General features: G+C 39.6%; 1 pseudogene; it reads left to right on the top strand.

Moving 5' to 3' along the window:
- Positions 1–14,008: 14,008 nt before the first annotated feature.
- On the top strand, positions 14,009–14,575 carry LOC101289912 (pseudouridylate synthase TRUB2, mitochondrial-like; annotated as a pseudogene).
- The last annotated feature ends 584 nt before the right edge of the window (positions 14,576–15,159 follow it).

Genomic DNA, 15,159 nt, shown 5'->3' on the forward strand with positions numbered 1-15,159 from the left:
TGTATTGAGGCACTCCTATGTTGGGTCTCATTTGTTAATTTTTGTTTTTATTTTCATTACTCTAGGAGGTGGGTCAAAAAAGATCCTGCTGTGATTTACGTCAAAGAGTGTCTGCCTATGTTTTCGTCTGAGAGTTTTATAGTGTCTGACCTTACATTCAGGTCTTAATCCTATCTTGGAAACTCTTGACAAAACACTTTTTTTTTTTAATTTGGTGAAGGTGCCAGGGATTGACGACAAAACACTTTTTAATACAAAGATTTTAAACATTTCATAGAATTGTGTTTTCACAAATTTCATATTGTCTCTTTCTGAAATGAAAACTTCAGATCAGGTTTACAAGGAGCCCATCTGCTGACCACATTTCAAATATGTAGACAGGTTTCCTTATAAATCTCTCAGAAAACTCAGTTTTAGAATCATGAATATAGATGACATACTTCAATATTGACCATTGGGGAATGAGGCTTCCTTGAATCAAGGTAATACAAGAAGGTTAGAAGGAATTAGATTAGAACAGTGACTTTCCATTTCTAACCCACTTGACAATAGAAGGTTTTGAAATTAAGTAAGGAGTCTATCAAACACTAACTTTTTTCAGAATAAATAAAATATCATACAAATATATGTATTAGTAATTCTCAGATTCATGTAGATGCTCTTAAAAGTAGTAAAATGTCCAAGTGTTGCTAAACTCATGGGGGTTCTTGCCACTGTCTGTTCATCAGTTACTTTCAAGTGGAATGTGCATTAAACCCATTACCAGAGTCCAGCAAGAGAAGGAGTTGGTCTCACTGAAGGCAGATATGCCCTGGGATGTCCAGAAATCTCTTAATTGAAGCAAATAGTCTCCACTTGATATTCTCCATTTATCAGTGAGAATTGTTAACCTTTCCTTCTACAGAAAGACATATCTTGATAATAGCTACAGAGATAAGTTCTCAGTCAAGTTACAGATTGTTGGCTTTGTTGACTGGAAGCTCAGCTACCCATGGATAAGCTTCCCTCATGGTGATTATCTGTATGACTCAGATTCTAAATAGCCTTGCTTCAATCTGTGTTGCAGCCTCTATAAACCTGTTGGGATACTCAGGTACTTCAGTTTGTACTAATGCCCATGTTGCTGTTTGCTTAAACTGTATTTGAAGACCATTGAAACCCCTGGATACAGGCTTTTCTGCAAGAGTAAATCTGTGTTGTCAACCACTACTGTTGGGGCGAGTTTCCTTGAGTCTCTCCTGCTCTGGAGTATGGGTTTATTGCCATCCTTGGATTTACTGTTCCAGCCATTCAAGCGCCATACAGAGTCATAAAATTTCAAGAATGGACACCCAGTGGAAATGTTATCTAAAAGATAACATAGTTATTCATTTAGGAAAATAAAGTCCCTTCTTTCTGGAGAACTCCAACTTGTTTTTTGTTTCATTTGCCCTCTGCTTTAATTGAACTAACCATTCATCTTGAATATGTTAAGCTGTGACAGGTTTTTTTTTCCAGACAGAGTGTTAATGAACAAAATTGTTTTAAATTTTCAACTATCTATATTGGTGACCTGAAAACTAGGGCACACAAAGACTTCTCATGTGGGGTGTGAACATGGAAAGTTTTAAGGGAATCAATTTCCTTCATATATACTTTTCCTTAAAACTGATCTGCCTCAAGGAGTCATGCCAATTCTCCTCTCCCACTTTCCCTTTCACAGTATAAAAGTGAGGTGAGCAGTTCAGCCATACTGAATTTTACTATGTACATTGTGCCAGGGTGTAAACATTTCTGAGAGTGCCAAATATAGGGAAGGCTGAAAATATTGCTGTCAGTGAAGCCTTATTTGAGCAAAGCACCATAAATCCACAGTAGGACTTTATATATCCCTGATTTATACGTATTTCTGTGAGTCATGTTAGAAATAGAGGTTTTGGCCCATGCTGGAATGTTCTGAATTTAGATATATTGTAGAGTAGGAGTAGCTAGAGTGATGACTTTTTTTGTTTAATGACAATTTTTCTCTCCCCTAATGATAGGCAACAAAAGTATATTTCATCTGAGCGACAGTGCAATGAGAACAAGCAAAGACAGCATCAGTAATGCCTACCAAAGGTGACAGTACATTATTTCATCCAGTCAGTGAATTCAGTTTCTTAAACTCTTCTCCTCCAATGATCTCGCACTTCATCCTACTTTAGCCATTAACTTCCAGGATCATAGATTAGACCCTGTCATTACCAGTAACTTCAACACCTCCACAGTCTCCCACTACCATACAAATTCACCCATCAATAAATGTAACCATATCCTCTGCTTTCCCACCTGATAGTATAGATAACTATCATGCTATGGTGGAAAACCAATTCCACCACTTGGGCATAGCTCCCACCCTCTCTCTCCCTAGTCAAGAACTGAGACTAGCAATTCCACCTCTTCTCACATAATCAATTTTTTACCATCTACCAAATTTCCTATCAGTATCCAAACATGTTGAGGTTTTCTTTTTCTATCTTTAAAGTACACTATTTTTAACCTCACTCTGAAAACTACTATCCATTTTTTGCTCTCATTTCTAATAAGACGCCTCAAAAATTGTCTATACTCACTTCCCCTGATTCCTTTTCTCCAATTCTCTCCTTAACCTATGAAGTGCTACAAAGTTAGGCTTTCACCCAACATTACACCAAAAGTTTATTATAAAGTTCACTAATGACTCTCACAGTTATTAAATCACTGATCATTTCGGCTTCATCTTCCTTGATCTATCAGTAAGATTTAATATAGTAATTGATTAACCTTTCTTCCTTGAGATAAATTTTTCTCTTAGCTACATATCGCCTTGGTGTTCTTTCTCCCTCACTGGTCTCTCTTTCCCAGCCTCCTTTGTTTTTTCTTCCTCTTCACTCCAACCTCAAAATGTTGGTCCGCCATGTGACCCAGTCCTTGATCCTTGATTGTTCTCAACACACACACCCTTTGTGATCTCATTCAACCTCATGGCCTTAAATAACAGTCTATCATATTACCAATGACTCTCAATTGTACATTGCTATCCCAGTCCACTCTCTTGAACTTCAGGCTTATCTACAAACTTTATGTTGTGTATATAGATTTATTTACATCAAAAGCCCGGAGCCATCCTTTACTCCTTCCTTTCTCTCATGTTGCACATTCAATGCATCTGGAAATCTTGTGACTCACCTTCCAACAAGTCCATAATCAGACTTCTCACTAGCCTTTTCTGAGACACCATCACGTCTCACTTGAATTGTTCGATACCCTCCTTAGAGGTCTCCCTACTTCTACCTTTGCTGCTATACAGTCTATTTTCAACAAAGTGACCACAATGATCCTTTAAAAATGTTTGTATCTTTATGATATGATAGATGTTATCTAAACTTAACTGTGATAACCATTTCGTGAGGTATGTAAGTCAAATTATTTTGCGGGGGCTTCCCTGGTGGCGCAGTGGTTGAGAGTCCGCCTGCCGATGCAGGGGACGCGGGTTCGTGCCCCAGTCTGGGAAGATCCCACATGCCACGGAGCGGCTGGGCCCGTGAGCCATGGCCGCTGAGCCTGCGTGTCTGGAGCCTGTGCTCCGCAACGGGAGAGGCCACAATAGTGAGAGGCCCGCGTAGCGCAAAAAAAAAAAAAAAAATTATTTTGTGGTACACCTTAAACATATACAGTGCTGTATGTCAATTATATCTCAGTAAAACTGGAAGAAAAAATGCAGTTCAGGTCATGTTATTCCTGTCTTAAAACCCTCCAGTGCCCTCTTCCTCCATCTTACTCAGAGTTAAAACCAAAGTCCATATAATGGCGGCCAAGTTCCCTCAGGATCTGGCCTCCCACTGCCTCTCTGAATTCCTCTTTTACCTGTCCCTACTCCTTACCATATTCCAGAAACACCAGCACCCTTGAACATGCCCAGCAAGCTCCCATATTAGGGTCTGTGCACAGGATTTCTCCTTTGTCTGGAGTGATCTTCCAATTTCCCCCTTCCTTTTTTTTTTTTTTTTGGCCATGCCACATGGCTCACAGGATATCAGTTCCACAAACAGGAATCAAACCTGTGCCCCCTCCAGTGGAAGCACGGAGTCCTAACCACTGGACCAACAGGGAATTCCTGACTTCTCCCTCTTTTAACACATTGCTCAAATCTTATTAATATTACAAACTTCCCAATGCATTCCCTTGCTTTTGCATTCCTGACCTCTATTTTTCCTCTTCTACTTTTTTTTTTCCATAGCACACATCACCTTCAAACATACTATTTAATTTCTTTATTATCTGTTTCTAAACTGTAAGCTCCTTGAAGGCAGGATCTTGGTTTTTGTTTACTGATGTGCCCCAAAAACATAGAATAGCACCTGTCCATAGAAGCTGCTCAAAAAAATATTTGTTAAAAAAATGAATAGAAATCCTCTAGGGGCTATGCAAACAAACAACTTTGAAAACCATTGATACGAATGATTTTCAATTTCATAAGGGAGCTGTAAGTTCAAATGAGACATGTCTAAAGAAAAACCTTATAACCTCAAATTATGGTTTCATTTTAAAAAATTCAAGTGTTAAATTTGGAAACTGCTTTAAGTCATTTTGTGAAATGTAGGTCTGACTGAACACAAAGAGATACAGACTTCTTTTTTTTTTTTATGCGGTACGCAGGCCTCTTACTGTTGTGGCCTCTCTCATTGCGGAGCATAGGCTCCAGACGTGCAGGCTTAGCGGCCATGGCTCACGGGCCTAGCCGCTCCGCGGCATGTGGGATCTTCCCAGACCGGGGCACAAACCCATGTCCCCTCACTGGCAGGCAGACTCTCAACCACTGCGCCACCGAGGAAACCCGAGATACAGACTATTTTTCAACTCAGAGCAATGAGGTGATTGCTCTAATTCATGATCACTTTAAAATAGAGCATTCTCTGTAAGTCTGCCTTTGGAATAGAAAAGAGAACTTCCCTGGAAAGTTTCATATTCCGTAGTTATATGCTTTTTAAAGACAAAAATCAAGAATTGATTTCTTGCCTTGGTTTTAAAATGCTAATCTTTAGTATTTTTGGTTAACTGTAAATTCTGTCAGTAAGAGTCAATGCAGTGCCTGTCTTGCTACAAAAGAAAGGGGCTCTTTAGAAATTATAAAGCGTTTAATGCCTCTTCCTTCCAAATACCCCTTAGAAACTGTAGGTTTAAAAGTTCAACAACTCTTGCCTCCAAAGAGTTAAATTTAATCGTTAGAAAATCAACTGGCAAACACCTTAGGAACAAAAGAATAATAAGAAGCATGGCTTTGTGGAAAAATAGCCTGTGGGACCAATCTAGCTTTTCTGGAGACCAGAATGACAGAACTATTTAGAATAGGTGTAATTCATCTTGACTTGAATAGGATCACTGTGGGAATGGAAATTATGACCCCGGAAAAATACAGTCTGGCATGAACGTCAACTCCTCCTTTCAGTGATTTTTCTGTCAGACTATAGGCAAGCTTTCTGCACAGGCTGCTTTTTGTGGTTATGGTAAGAATTTCGTTGGCGACAGCTTGTAGCCACGGTTTGGTAGCACACAAGAGGAGTAAGATACTCTGACAAAACCCTGCCGCACAGCAGGCCAGCATACACCAAAGCCAATGGCAAAAGCTCACAGTGAGCCATTTCTCATCTGTCCACAGAAGGCAAAGAAAATGATGCTTGAGGAACAAACTCGGTGCAGCAGCAAAGCAGATTAACCCCCCAAACAGAAGATGTATGTGTGTTGCCCCCAAAGATTGCCTAGCTAATATTACTGTCCAATGGAAATATTTTCCTAGGGAAAAAATGAACAGTCCTCGAAGGTAACACTGACCTAGAAGCCAGATATTTTGTAGAGTTTAATCTAGTTGGGTTTATTTTCATATTTTATTTGATGATCACATTAATGGAATATAGAGCATACAAATTAAAATCATAGGTAATTTCAAATTAGAATAAGATATTTGCCATGACAATAAGATATTTTGTCCTAGCCAGAAAAAATAGAATTCAGTTTAAAGATTCATGTTCATAAAGTGATCCAAATACAGAAGAAAAATTACACTAAATTTAAGGATGTGTGGCGTAGCTAAAAAGAAGAGAGTAATCACAGAGAACACAGATAATGACGTAGTAGAAACGCAGAATATTATTTAAAAGTGTATATGATACAGGATCTTAAGAACTTAGTTGTAACAGAGGAATGAAATTACTCTCAACTCTGGTACGTACATTAAAGTGTCTTATATACAACATATTAGAGATAAGAAAAACTTTGAATTCCCAGGAATAAACTAAGATAATTAAGGGTTTGCAAATAGGTGATATGAGAACAGGTTAAATGAATGGGATCATTACCCAGAAGAAGGGAAGATTGTGGAATGACCTCAGCCTTCCAATTTATAAAGGAATATGATGAAGATGGTGATCAGCTGTTATCCATCTCCACTGAGGACTAAATCAGAGGAAGTGGGTCTAATCTTTGGCTTGTGGGATTTCGGTTAAATATGAAGAATAGTTTCCTGACAGCAAAGTTTGTAAAGTACTGAACAAATTCCTGAGAGGCATTATAGAGTCTCCTTCCTTCGATATCTCTTAAGAACGTAAAGTGCTTTACCATTTGCCAGCAACAACTGCAGTGTAGAGCTGCAGAGAATACTCGAGAACTCAAAATCTGTTGTGAGTCAAAACAATCAGATGTGATGTTTCCCCCCAGGCAGATTTCCATGTGTTTTTGCTGGGGGGGAATTTTTGTTTTTGTTTTGCTTTTTGAGAAGTGATGTCTTAGTAGTTGAGAATTTTACTGACCCCAGTATATTTTTCTACAGAAGGTAAAAACATTTCCCTCTACTTCATTTAAAAATATATGTGGCATACAATGGAATACTACTCAGCCATAAAAAGGAACGAAATTGAGTTACTTGTAATGAGGTGGATGGACCTAGAGTCTGTCATACAAAGTGAGGTAAGTCAGAAAGAAAAAAACAAATACCGTATGCTAATGCACATATATGGAATCTAAAAAAACGGTACTGATGAACATAGTGGCAGGGCAGGAATAAAGACGCAGATGTAGAGAATGGACTTGAGGACACAGGCGGGGAAGGGGAAGCTGGGATGAAGGGAGAGTGTAGCATTGACATATATACACTACCAAATGTAAAATAGCTAGTGGGAAGCAGCCGCATAGCATAAGGAGATCAGCTTCATGCTTTGTGATGACATAGAGGGGTGGGATAGCAGGGTGGGAGGGAGACGCAAGAGGGAGGGTATATGGGGATGTATGTATACATATAGCCGATTCACTTTGTTGTACAGCAGATACTAACACAACATTGTAAAGCAATTTTACTCCAATAAAGATATTTTTTATATATATATATATATATATATATATAGCTCATTTTCACTGGTGTCTAAAAGCAATTCAGCCTTGTAGGACTTCTAGACAATTAAATACTGCCTTATTCATCACTCAAGAGGAGATGTTATGAGATCTGACAGTTTTTGCCCCATTATTTTTATCACCCTATAGTCAGAGCACTGTTTCTAGGAGAACCTAGATCAGTCTATTTTCACATGGTGAAAATATTTTGATTGCCAACAAAATAGAGGCTTGAGAGTGACACAGTGTTTTAAGAACAATGGTGTTTTATCTTCATTTTGCATGTATTTAAGTCTTTATTTTTCACTTGAAAATAAAAATTAAAACTATGTTATGTCCCTGGCATAAGAATTTAGAATTCTTAGAATTTGTGCATCTGTTCTTATATGGGTAAATCAGACAAGGTAAGTATAAGCCTTATTGTTCATATATGTGTAAACAGGGAAAATTAAATATTTAATGTCCAATTCTAAATTTCCTAAGGAGGCAATATACATTGGCTATAGTTGTCACTGCTTTTACAAATGAGTTTTTATATAATCTATGACATTAATGGTGAATGTTTTTGCTGATGTAAAAATGTCATGTTTAATATTGGCTACTAGAACTTTCCATACCTATTACCATATTAATGCCTTTGAGAACCTAGTAAGTTCTTATTTTATTAAGTATATTCCAAATAAGTTAAATAATTCACCTAAGCTCACATAATTGGAGAACACAATTGGAGTAACTGGAGAATTCAGAACTACATCTCAGAAATTCTGAATTTACCTGGAACTCCTTATCTCAGAGAATATATTCTCTACCCATAAACTTTACAAAACTAATGCTGCCTCTTTCTCTTACCTTGTCCTTCCCTCCCCTTCCAATCAGAAGACCATAGTATCAATTCTGTCATAATCCTGCCAAAAATACCTGAATTTAATTATGAGGAAAGACTTTTTTAATGCAGGATATTTTACAACATAACTGGCCTTAATATTCAAAAGTGTCAATGCCATGAAAGTCAAGGAAAAATTGGGAGTAGCCCCAGATTAAAAGAACCTAAAGAGACTTAATAACCAATACAAGGTATGACTCTGGGCTGCATTTTTTGCTATAAATGACATTATTAAGTTACAGTGTTTTGATGTCTGAAGAGAGAAAGAGGTTCTTAGTGGATATGGATATACCACTAGCACCCAATTATACATTAGTAATACTTCCTCGGGGGTACCTAAATGCCTCTATGTCACAAGTAGGGGTCAGGAATAACACTCTTTGACATAAATCACAGCAAGATCTTTTTTGATCCACCTCCTAGAGTAATGGAAATAAAAACAAAAATAAACAAATGGGACCTACTGAAACTTAAAAGCTTTTGTACAGCAAAGGAAACAATAAACAAGTCGAAAAGACAACCCTCAGAATGGGAGAAAACATTTGCAAATGAATCAACGGACAAAGGATTAATCTCCAAAATATATAAACAGCTCAAGCAGCTCAATATTAAAGAAACAAACAACCAAATGCAAAAATGGGCAGAAGACCTAAATAGGCATTTCTCCAAAGAAGACATACAGATGGCCAAGAAGCACATGAAAAGCTGCTCGACATCACTAATTATTAGAGAAATGCAAATCAAAACTACAATGAGGTATCACCTCACACCAGTTAGAATGGGCCTCATCAGAAAATCTACAAACAACAAATGCTGGAGAGGGTGTGGAGAAAAGGAAACCTTCTTGCACTGTTGGTGGGAATGAAAATTGATAGAGCCACTATGGAGAACAGTATGGAGGTTCCTTAAAAACCTAAAAATAGAATTACCATATGATCCAGCAATCCCACTACTGGGCATATACCCAGAGAAAACCATAATTCAAAAAGACACATGCACCCCAATGTTCACTGCAGCACTATTTACAGTAGCCAGGTCATGGAAGCAACCTAAATGCCTATCGACAGACGAATGGATAAAAGTGTGGTACATATATACAATGGAATATTACTCAGTCATAAAAAGGAACAAAATTGGGTCATTTGTTGAGATGTGGATGGATCTAGAGACTGTCATATAGAGTGAAGTAAGTCAGAAAGAGAAAAACAAATATCGTATATTAACACATGTATGTGGAACCTAGAAAAATGGTACAGATGAACCGGTTTGCAGGGCAGAAATTGAGACACAGATGTAGAGAACAAATGTATGGACAGCAAGGGGGAAAAGCCATGCGGGGTGGGTATGGTGGTGTGCTGAATTGGGCCATTGGGATTGATATTATACACTGATGTGTATAAAACTGATGAGTAATAAGAACCTGCTGTATAAAAAAATAAATAAAATTCAAAAATTTAAAAAACAAGCAAAAAAAGAAAGGAAATGACAAAAATTATAAACATGAAAATCAGAACAACATTACGTCTGGGAAAAAGGAAATTTGTTCACATATCCTTCAAGAGCTGGATAATGTTCTATTTGTTGGGATGGTTGGTGTGCACAGATATTAATTTTATAATATATGTCAATATTTGCTGGACATGTGAGTAATATTCAAAGCCTTTCTTTCTGCCCTAGTTCCAGAAAATCAAGGTAAAACAGTAGTTTCTTTTAATGTACTTGCCATTTTCTTCCCCTCTTACCTTTTTGACTATATTAATAAATAAATAAAATTAAATTTTAAAAAAATACAAAAAAATTTTTTCAAGCCCAATCCAACATCTCCTTATAGATCTGGGGCGCATTTGAAATCTCCTTGAAAGAACTGTTGACTTATTTTAGTGTTTTAGTTGTTTGTTCCTTCATGGATATCCTCGTCTTCACTGGATAGTAAACAGCTTTCAGGTGGTAACTACTGAGGTATAAACAAAATAAGTAGAAATGACAGAAAGCTTTCAGGTGGTAACTATTAAGATACAACTAGAATAAGTAGTAATGACAGGAACCTGGGTCCAAATCTTAGATTATACTCTCACAATTCGTAGTTTTGTTTCCTTTTTCCCTTTTTGACACAGAGCTGCCTGCTGGCAGCAGGGTGCTAGGTAACCTTGAAACTATTTTACATGCAATTCGATTCTAGCGCACAGGAAAAGGAAAGTTGATGAGGCTGTACCTCAAAAAGTTTTATAGATTGTACTGATAGTAATACTGTTAATGATACTGAAAATGTTAATATTAAAATGTGCCATGTAGTTGAGGAAAGGGTATTTTCTTTTAAGCTGAGTAGATCCAATTGAAATGTTGATGAGAAATCCTCATTAAGAGTAGTGGTTGGAGACACAGGTGAAGAGGGCGAATCCATTCTGTAAGATTGTTGAAAGGCAAGAGAAGGATTCTTGGGCACGGAAAACTGGCCAAGATGAGAAAAGAGGACTCTCTTCCGATGCATCAGGTAAGAATGCTGAGGGAGAGGTGAGGGTGGGGAGGTAACAGGGAGGTGATAGTTTTGATATTACCTGAGCTGAAAGGGTAGATGGGATAACAGGCATTTAGGAGACTGAGAAATGTGAAATAGTTAAGCAAACAAGAAAGCAAGTTGCCTAGGAAAACACACTAGGATTTCAGGGCCATGCTGAGAGCCCAGTTGAAGCTGGTGATCATAAATTTCTGGTGGTACTGATATGTGCTGTCTTGTGAATTTTTCCCATAGTTGTTCTGTTGTACATATAAATATACGGAAAAAGTAAAGAGTTGGATTACACTGGCAGGGTTTTGGCCAGATAGAAGAGATAAGACAGAGCAACAAGAGTTTGTGGCATTGACAAAACTGTTCTTAAAATTATCGACCATGGAAAATAAACTGAATAGGAAGAAAATTAAACCTAGAGGGAAAGATACAGATATGGGGATTGGTCCTTTATTGGAGAGTCCAAAGAGGTCAGGGGATTACCAAGGTGGGAATAGTTGCAAAAGCAAGCCGGAAAGGTGAGAGATAGCGCTGTGGTTGCTCAACATCTAAGTCATTGATCTGGAATATCAGTGATTTTGTTGATTAAAAAATCCAGTGTGACCATGGGAAGAGGTGGCTGAGGTGGAGTAGAAAAGGCCATCGAGATGAGGGGGGTAAGGAAATGAAGAACCAGAGTACTGAAAGAACACTGTGGATATTGAAGCCATCTACAGTGATGGCAGGAATCGGAACAGAGAGAGGACTGTGAGTCTGGTGCCACAGCGTTTGATGAACAACGGAGAGTGGTCCAGTGATAGATGACATTGACAAAGAAAGTGAGCTGGTCATGGAGGGCAAATGGCATAAGCCTCAAAGGAGTAGGGTTTCTGTGAGACAGTGGGTGGATACAGTAATGATCTGGGAGATATAATGAGGAGAAGAAAGACTTCAAATCTGGCCTCTAGAGAGTAAAGTTTATAAGGTTTGGAAGAATCAAACCCACGGCTCTGCTGGGCTGCTAGGGAGCATCAGAGCTGCAATAAGTCAGGTGGAGGCAATGCTTGGAGAAGAGTAGTTTGTGTCGATGAGAGAGCAGCAGTTTCAGGGCTGCATGATAGGAGAGGTGGGAGGTGGGGATGGAATGGAGGGCAAATAATTTACCACCAATAGTCTGTTTAGTGTTCTCATCTTTCCTGAAGGAGTTTCTCACACTGAAGAACTAAGTTGAGGCTATTTCTATTAAACATTTACTGTTGCTGAAATAAGAATGTATTGCTCTCTAGAAACTAGTTAGTTCATATGAAACATATAGCAAGTCCGGACTTCAGTTTCCTTATTATAAAATGAACATAATTATTATCCCACAGATTTGCAATGGAATTTAATTTTGTATATATGCACACACACATACAATATCATTAAAAATAATTGACACTTTGCAGAAATAATGCATACAATGGAATAGAAAATGAATAGAAAAAATCAGGGCAAGAAAAAGTAGGATAGTAAGATGAGGGCAAGGGTGAAGTTAATTACTGGAAATCTTAGGTTCTTACTCAAATGCTGGAGTTTAGCCACAGAATTCCTTGATTTCCTAGAACTAGATATGATGAATTCAAAATTCAGTGTCCATGAATGGTGCAGATGAGCTGCAAAAGTGTTAAATAGTGCCCAGAAGTCTCCATTCCACTTACATTATTACTACCAGAGAAGCCGGGTCCACCACCTAGCCCAGATCAGTCTATACTGTACTTTAGTGCTATTTGTTTTGTGAGAGTTGTATATTAAAGGTGTGTTGATGGCCATTAAAAACAAAAATTCCATGTCTATGAGATTTAAATATTCTGGTTGATTAGTTCAAGTACATCTTTTCCTAGCACTGGGGATTAAAATATCTCTCACAGGATCTCATTAAGCAGAATTCTCATGTAGTTAGAATTTTAAATAATATCCCAACAATCAATGCCATAACAGTAAAACTTTTGTATATTGTGTTACCATTATATGAGAATTTATGCCTAGAAATCAAGTTGCTGCCACCAGATAAAGAGACATACCTTGGGGCTTCCCTGGTGGCGCAGTGGTTGAGAGTCCGCCTGCCGATGCAGGGGACGCGGCTTTCTGCCCTGGTCCAGGAGGATCCCACGTGCCGCGGAGCGGCTGGGCCCGTGAGCCATGGCCGCTGGGCCTGCGCGTCCGGAGCCTGTGCTCTGCAACGGGAGAGGCCGCAGCGGTGAGAGGCCCGCGTACCGCAAAAGGGGGAAAAAAAGAGAGAGAAATTCCTTGTTTATGGAACTCAAGCCTTTGGAGTAGCTTTCTTCAATTGTGAGCAAATGATTTTTAGCTTTTTTATAAAAATAACTTTAACTTTGAGAAGAAAAATATATGTAAAAGAATTAGGGGGTGTGGATTCAGGGAGAAAGAAGCCCACAACACAGAAGTTAAACAATTCCTCATATGGGATTTAAATTTTTTTAAAAACTCGTTGTTATTTAAAAGTAGGCCGTATCCTTCCCAAATCCCATTACATATATAATCTCGTTTAGTCCTCCAGTGAATGCCTGCAGGGAATCACATGAATATTGCCTACAGCTGATTCTCTATCTCTCTGCTCTCCTGCACACCTGTCACTTCAACCTGAATTGTCTGCTGTTGTTGACTGTTTCCCTGAGCAGAAATTATACCACGCCAGGAGAGCAGACTGACTTATGATATTAGATCTCCTTTTCCAGTACCTTTTTTTTTTTGCGGTAGGCGGGCCTCTCACTGTTGTGGCCTCTCCCGTTGCGGAGCACAGGCTCCGGACGCGCGGGCTCAGCGGCCATGGCTCACGGGCCTAGCCGCTCCGCGGCATGTGGGATCTTCCCGGACCGGGGCACGAACCCGCGTCTCCTGCATTGGCAGGCGGACTCTCAACCACTGCGCCACCAGGGAAGCCCGGCGATACCACTTTCTTAATCAGGTTCCTTTGATGCTCAGTTCAGCACCCACCCATCTGCCTCTTTCTGATGTGGTTTCTGATGTGGTAACAGACCAGCTTCTGAAGTAAGAGAGCAAGGAAACTGTATGATACATTGGTGTGTCTGTGTGTGTGTGCGTGCTCGTTGTTGTGTGTGTATGTGTGTACATTGTAGCATGCTGTCTAGCACAGAGGAAGGAGGAGCTCAATATAGTAAATAAGTGAATTTTAATTTTTAAAGAAATAGAAGTGGTTGCGGGTTCAGCTCTTCCGCGAGCCCGGGTCGCGGGCTTCAGGCATGGGGTTAGCCAGCCTGGCGTGGCTGCATAGGCTCTTCGCCGCCTACAAGCCCCGGGGCTAAAGTGGAAGCATCTGCGCGATACTGTGGAGCTGCAGCTTTTGAAAGGTCTCAGTGCTGGGAAGCGTCCTGCCTCTGAACATCGTGCTCACTTCCTGCTGGGTCCCGTGGAAGGCAGTGAAGAGAAGGAGCTGACCCTCACACCCTCATCGACCATCCGCTGGTACGTGGACCAGCATTCACCAGCCTGAAGATTGGCATGGGGCACCGACTGGATGCCCAGGCGCCTGGGGTGCTTGTGCTCGGCGTGGCACGTGGACGAAGGCTCCTCACCGACATGTACAACGCTCACCTCACCAAGGATTACACAGTACACGGCCTCCGGGGCAAAGCCACAGACGACTTCTGTGAGGACGGGCAACTGGTGGAGAAGACGACGTATGTAGTTAAGAATCCGCCTGCCAATTCAGGGGACACGGGTTCAAGCCCTGGTCCGGGAAAATCCCATATGCCGCGGAGCAACTAAGCCCATGCGCCACAACTACTGAGCCTGTGCTCTAGAGCCCATGAGCCACAACTACTGCAGCCCGCGTGCCTAGAGCCCATGCTCCGCAACAAAGAGAAGCCACCACAATTGAGAAGCCCATGCACCACAACGAAGAGTAGCCCCTGCTCACCGCACCTAGAGGAAGCCCGCGCACAGCAACGAAGACCCAACGCAGCCAAAAATAAATACAGAAATTAATTAATTAATTTAAAATAAAAAGAAATAGAAGTGGTTAAAGACATTTTATTCCTGGTTTAAGAAAAGGCCTGCATAAATATATTTGCTGCTTTCTAATTACACATAAAACTATTGTATATAAAAATCTACTGGTTTTCATCCAAATTATGCTCTCTTATGGCTACCTAGAAAATCTTACATGCATATATATTGGGTTGGCCAAAAAAGTTCATTCAGGTTTTTCCGTAAGATGTTACAAAAACCCGAACAAACATTTGGCTGACCCAATAGAAGCATCCCCACAATTGAATTTATAGAAATGCTGACCTAGATTGTTATTAGGAAAAAACTTGTCTGAGAATCAGAAGATTTTGGTTCTAATGAAAATTTATCTCACTTAATATTTCTGAATCTGTCTCCTTATCTA

This window comes from Orcinus orca, chromosome 4, assembly GCF_937001465.1.
Source record: "Orcinus orca chromosome 4, mOrcOrc1.1, whole genome shotgun sequence".
Lineage (NCBI taxonomy): Eukaryota > Metazoa > Chordata > Mammalia > Artiodactyla > Delphinidae > Orcinus > Orcinus orca.